The 4,935-nt window shown below is 64.6% G+C and overlaps 1 long non-coding RNA gene across 1 annotated transcript; it reads left to right on the top strand.

The window, feature by feature from the left end:
- Positions 1-1,571: 1,571 nt before the first annotated feature.
- Positions 1,572-2,183, top strand: LOC142594813 (uncharacterized). Its single transcript, XR_012831593.1, has 2 exons — positions 1,572-1,660; positions 1,936-2,183. It is a non-coding gene; the product is annotated as an uncharacterized LOC142594813 (long non-coding RNA).
- The last annotated feature ends 2,752 nt before the right edge of the window (positions 2,184-4,935 follow it).

Genomic DNA, 4,935 nt, shown 5'->3' with positions numbered 1-4,935 from the left:
GGCTGTCGTCATCAAAGTCCATCGGGATTCGATCAATGCCACCGTGGGTCAGTCCGTGCTCCTGCCCGTCTCCTACAGATTCAGCAGTGCCCCTCGCTTCCCAGTGTTGATTCGCTGGAAGTTCAGTAACAGCAGGGACCCGCTCATCACCTGCACGATTCAGAACTGCTCCCTGGATGCCGGGGGGGCTCCCAGCAGCTGCTCTGAAAACTGCTTCCCCCACCCCACGTACCGCGGCCGCGCTGAACTCTTCCCCGAGAACGCATCCCTGCTGCTGCGGGACCTGCAGCTCAGCAACAGCGGGGTTTACACCGTCACCATCAGCCCGCCACACCAAACCGGGAACATCACCCTGACCGTGCACAAGCAGCGTGGCACAGGTGAGTGTGAGCGTGCTCAGCACAGAGATCTCCTGCGCTGCCCCAGCCACGCGTGCGGGAAAGGCCGGGTGCTGGCAGAGAATTCGTCCCTGCTCTCAAAGGGATGGGCTGCTGCGGTGAAGGGAGGATTTCCCGGGATCTTTTATGGGGTGCTTTAGCTTTCTTCTCTTTATGGCAGGAAACCCATCCTGCCCTGCACTGCTAGCTTAATCAGAGTATAAGGGCTTCCCGTGCAGCTGGCTGTCTCTGCATGAGGAACGCTCTTTTGCCAGCCTCGCACTCACCCAGCGTGAGCATCCAGGTGAGTGTGAGTGTAAGGTCAAAGCCTCTGCTAGAGCCCCACTGCCAAACCCACTGCCTGAGCCCAATGGCTCCCGCAAGCAGGCGTTGGAGACAGGAGAGCAGCCCAGGGTTACGGACCAGCCGTGCCATCCTGTCCTCCCTTTCTGCCCAGTAACCCTATCTCAGCACTCTCATCACCATCGAGAGGGCACCTTTCAGGGGGCCCGGGGCAGGGGTGGCGTGTTTGGGGCAAGGGGGGTTCATATGCCCAGCCCTCATCTTGTAAGAAGTCGTCTTTGACGCCCAGGGCTGCAATCCGTGCGGTTCCCAGGGTAGAACTGGGAGCTGTGTTGCATGGGATGGGCCAGGTCAGGGTCCTCTTTGCTGTTCCCCTGAAAACCAGAGGTGATGGGGAGCACTTGGGAGCATTGGCATTCCCAGCGGTGCAGGGCCAGCAGCAGAGCTCGGTCTTGCCGGCTGCAGGAGGAGCAGGGCCCCGCAAAGGCAGGCGGAGGGACCGTGAGCTGCAGGACGTGTCCTGGGAAGGTGTGCATGTGTTTCACGCTGTGCTCAGCGAGGGACACGGCACTGCACGCGGGGTCTGGGAGGCGTGGAGGTCCCTCAGCTGCTCTGCTCTGCCTGGCAGCGGAGGAAGCTTGGGGATGGCATTGTACCCCCCAGAGATGTCCTGTGGGCACCTGGGGGAGGTGGGAACCCCAGGAGGAGCCCAGCAGCAAGGAACACGGGGTGTGCGTTTGGGTCTTGGAGCAGGACCCGTCTCCTCAGCCAGCAGCGGTGCAGGCAGCTGCCGATGAAGGCTGACCACATCAGCCCAGGCGTCGGACAAAAGGAAACCAAAAGCAGCAAATGGTGCCCAACAGCTTGCTGTCTCTCCTACCGCAGGCACTGCCACTCGCATCCCTTGCTATGTCTTCGGAGGCTGCTATTGCTTCATCCTGCTGCTCCTGCAGCTGCTGTGCCACCTCCCGTGGTGCAGGGTGAGTGCACACCTCTCCGCATGAGTGCCTTGGGCTCTCGGGTCCCATGGGAAGGCCAGAAGTGCCGGGGATGGAGCCGGCTCCGCACCACGGACCTGATTTGCCTTTGGGGACGCTGCTCCCAGCAGCAGAGCCATTGCAAGGCCATGACCCGCTGGCGAGCGGTGCCGCAGAGACGCAGTGGCTGCGTAGGACGAGGGATGTGGTCACCCCGTCTCTGCTCTTTCACAGCTGTGGCCTGGCAATTCCGGATAACTTCTGCTTTGTTCCCACAGGCAAACTCCTGAGAGCGTCAAACGCGGTGTCCCGCTCACGCCCAGGGAGTGGCAGCAGGCAGAGATGGCTGCAGTAGGGAGCAACTCTGCAGCCAAAACGATGCCGCTCCTTGGAGCTTTTGGGCGCTGCTTGAGAGAAGAGGGCGAATGTGTGAGAGCAGTGAGCGGTGGTACCCTAAGGAAGAGCTGCAGCTCAGGGCAGCACCCGTACAGCAGTGCCTGGGCAGGTTAAATGCACTCAACTTGTTCTTCTTGAGGCTCTTTTCCTTGTGTCCCCTGCTCCGGTTTTTCCTTTCGTGGTGGAGTAGCACCAGGGGCCAGTGAACATGGCAGCCATCCTGCTGCCGTGGCCGTGCTTAGCACTGCGGCACCTCCTGCTCGCTTCGCCTGAGCAAACGTGCCCAGGACGTGCATGCTGATGCAGAGCCGCGTGGTTTCCCCGGTATAAAATGGTTTTTCAGTGGCCCTGCATGACTGGCACCTCTTTCCTGTGTGGGAGGTGGCCCGTGCTACACCCCACGCCCAGCCCCAAGCTGCAGCCGCTGCAGCCACCCCGACCTGCCCACGGGCACGTGGTGGAGGGTCCCTGCCCGCCCCGCTCTGTCCCCACAGGGCAGCAGCACCGGGGTCGGGGGCTCACGCCAGTGCTTCCCACCCCGGCGCGTTCCCCCAGCGCCCGCGGTGCTGCGGGCGCCTCTGCAGCGGCACTTTTGTGTCGCTCCTCCTGCCCTGGACCCGCTCTCCATCCCGACATGGGGACGGTGACCTGTTCGTCGTCAGCCAAGGACCCCTTCGCTCCCCGCGGTCACGCACCCCTCTCCCCGTTCAGTGCCCCCTCCTCCAGTCCAACACCTCCCTGCCTCCAATGCTGCCTTCCCCACAAATCCACAGCTGCATCTGCAGCATCACTCGGGCTCCTCTAGCAGCCAAGCGAGAGGGGAGATAATTTTCCAAAACCCCTGGCAAGCCCAAAGCGCTCAAGGCACCTCAGTGCGGGGCTGCCGGCAGCCAGAAGCTGCTTTTGCGGGGTATTTGCTGACCGTTCCCCGAGGATGCAAGAGTGGGCACCCCTCGGCGTTGTCGGTGGCAGTAAGCCGTGCTTGGCTTTCCACCGAGTGTGGCCGGGTGAGAGGAGGTGACCCCACACACATCTCGCAGTCTTGCTGCAGCCCAGAGGGCCGTGGAGGTTCGTAGCCCCATCCTCGCCCCAGCCGTGCTCCCCGGCACGGACCCACGTCCCGCTGCTGCGGCCACGAAGCTGCAGTCGTCTCTGAAGAGCAGCAGGCACGCTAAGCGACAGCAGAGAGCCGGGGCTCCGCTTCTGCTCCGGCTGCCTCTCGGAGGGGGCGGCTGCGTGCGAGAGGGGCCAGACCCAGCGCCGCGCTCCCGCCCTCGCTCACGGGGTGCTGGCGGTCGTGAACTTGGGGAGCAGAGCGGGGAGCAGGAGCTGCGGAGACGTGCAGCCCCGAGGGGCTGGCACGGGGGCTGGCGGCTGCCTGGGTCGGAGCCGTGCCCTCGCGCCCACGTTTGCAGCTCATGCTCCCCCTTCCCAGGCTCGGCTCCCCCTCTCCGCAGCAGCAGCTCCCCGGCACAAGCGCTGCCACCTCTGCGCTTCCTCACGGCCCCGCTCGGGGAGAAGCACTTCCCTCTGTGCAGCCCTGGAGACTCTTCTCATCTCTGCCCGCTGGCACCTGCCTGCAGCCCTGCCCGCAGCCCTGCCTGCCCAGGGAGGGCTTGGGCAGCTCTGCTCTCCCGCACTCAACCTGCCCACCTCTAGGTTGCCACCTCCGCCTGCGAGCTTTGCAAAGCCTTTCTCCTTGCTGAGCACCAGTGCCGAGCAGAGCAGGGGAGCGCAGCCGGCTCTTCCCTGGGACCCCAAGCTGGGCGGCTCGCCGCCTGGGACCCCCTCTCCCACGGGTCCCACCACCCGCGCTCGTAGCAGCCTGTGACCTGCGATTGCTGAGCACAGGAAGAAAGCCTGGGCTCGCCCGCTCGCAAATAAACCCTGCAGCACGCAGGGGAGTGAGGAAGAGTCACCAACTTCCTCCCCTGACGAGGCGACAGCTCGGAGATGCTCGCTGCCCGCCTCGGCGCCGAGCCTGCCGTGTTTGACGCCGTGCCAGACGTGTGGTGACCGGCCGTCTGCAGCTCCCGCTTCGGTTCTTCAGCCGGGGCTGGCACCCAGCACCCACAGATGTCCTCTGTCCGGCATCGCTGGAGCCTCGGCTCCCTCCTGCTGCTCCTCAGTGAGTCTGGGCTGGGCTGGGTGTCCCGCGGGATGGGGGGCACGGCCAGGAGCTGTGGAGGGTGATGCTGCTGTGGTTTCTTGGCTGCGTGACGGTGGCAGCTCATCGGTGGCCCCCAGGACCATCGTCCCCATGACATCTGCCATCAGGGACCCGCGCTGGCGTCGGTCCCAGGCAGCGTCACGGGGGCAGGGGCTGCTCCATCCACCGGTACATGGAGAGCAGGAGGGGGCTGTGCCTTTGCCTCCCCCTTTCCTGTGGGGACACAGGGATGAGAGCTGCTTCATGCGTGGATGGCCAGAGAGGCAAAGCCGGACATGAAATGGCGCAGTGCGCTGGAGGGACGAAGAACGCTGAGGGTGCTGGATGCTTGGAGCCCATCCCAGCCCTCTCAGGGCTGCTGCCCTGCCTCACGGGCAGGCTCAGCCCACGCAGCTCCCTGCCAGCCCTGCAGAGGCAGAGCCCTTCGCTGCAAGGGCTCGCATCCCCCATAAAATCCCCCCAAACACATGGATGCAGCAGCTGCGTGTTGCTGAGAACCGGCTTCTGTGCGGGGAGCTGCAGCAACCGGGGTGCTGGGGCGAGGGGCGTGCGAACGCCCGCACGGGGCTGTGCTTGAAGCGGGGAAGGGGCAGCGGGTGCAGCCCGTGCTCTCCCGCCGTGGGGCGAAGCGTGTCGCTGACCTGCCCCTGCCCCTCGTCTGCAGGGGGAACCCTGGCTGTCGTCATCAAAGTCCATCAGGATTCGATCAATG

This window comes from Pelecanus crispus, chromosome 13 (genome assembly GCF_030463565.1).
Source record: "Pelecanus crispus isolate bPelCri1 chromosome 13, bPelCri1.pri, whole genome shotgun sequence".
NCBI classification, from domain to species: Eukaryota; Metazoa; Chordata; class Aves; order Pelecaniformes; family Pelecanidae; genus Pelecanus; species Pelecanus crispus.
This window is presented reverse-complemented; position numbering and strand designations above follow the sequence as displayed.